This window comes from Propithecus coquereli, unplaced genomic scaffold, assembly GCF_000956105.1.
Source record: "Propithecus coquereli isolate 6110/MARCELLA unplaced genomic scaffold, Pcoq_1.0 Scaffold52, whole genome shotgun sequence".
Lineage (NCBI taxonomy): Eukaryota > Metazoa > Chordata > Mammalia > Primates > Indriidae > Propithecus > Propithecus coquereli.
Window position 1 is genome coordinate 2,739,238 of NW_012151063.1, and position 1,345 is coordinate 2,740,582.

Sequence of the window (1,345 nt, forward strand, 5' to 3'; positions counted from 1 at the left end):
GTGTTCTGATACACATATGCAATCTCTACAGATAGAATCGCCTTCAAAGGAAACTTATCAAAAGAAAAATAGACAAGTGGATTGTAAGGCTCATTCTAAGCTTTAGTAGGCTCAAAACAAGAAGTAGAGGTTGGAATAGAATGGACATCTGAATGCTCCTCTGTGACAGGTAGCTTTAATTTCCTTCTCTGCAAAATAATTGGGGACATGGAGCATTGCTTATGCCTTTATTTTTCCTTTGAAGGTGGTAAGCCTGGAATTATCAATGCAGGTGGTGTGAGTAAATTAAATGCATGCAAAGGAAAATGAGATGGTACAATCCCTGTCTTTTCATTTTTATACACATAGATGTATATAGGAATGAAGGTTCTAATTCCCTCCTTCCTTCCTTCCTTCCTTCCTTCCTTCCTTCCTTTCTTTCCTTCTTCCTTCCTGCCTTCCTTTTTTCTTTCTTTCTTTTCTTTCTTTCTTTCTTTCCTTTCTTTCTTTCTTTTCTTCTTTTTTCTTCCTTCCTTTCTCATTTTTTTTTTAATTTAAAACAACCACTCTGTGACAAGGAGACCTACTTAGCAATGTTTTCTTGCAATTTTTAGCACATGGGACTTGGCATTAGTTCGTCAAGTAGGTCACTCTGCCATTTAATGCTCTGTGACTTTAGAAAATGTATAAAACTTAACTATTTCAATGTTCTCAAAAGCTGCATAAATAACAATCCCCAATGCATAGAGTTGGCGTGAACACTTCATGAAATTATTTACATGAATCATTCAGCAGAGCACCCAGCACGTGGCAAATGGCCAAAAACTAAGCCTTTTAGAAATGACGGTGTCTCCCCAATCTGCACTCTGTGGACAGCCCACTCCGCTGCAGGAAAGGCAGCTGAATAGAAACATGAGCTGGGGAGTGTGAGTTAGCAGTGACAGCTCAGAGATTTGCATACTCAGAGGAGTGAGTGAATAAGGACGGCTCAAGGGAAAACACAATTGCAGCAATGCTGATCACCCAACCTCTCTTCTGTGTTTGTTTTCTTTTTCTCTCTTTTCCTATGATGTCAACAAGGAATTTAGCAGACTCAATCAATGGCATGTTCAAAAGCAGCTATTCCCAGTGTAGCTGTCACAGATTTTTACTCTAAAACAAGGGACACACAAATTATAGCAAACAAGCCACCTTCATCCCACTCTGCCTTTCTCATATGGACGACAAACTTAGATTCCTTTTATATTTTTAAATGGTTGGGGAAAAATAATGCAAAAGAAGACAAGTATTTCATGACATGCAAAACCTCTATGAAATTCAAATTTCAGTATTCTTCAAAAAAATATTATTGGAACACAGCCATATC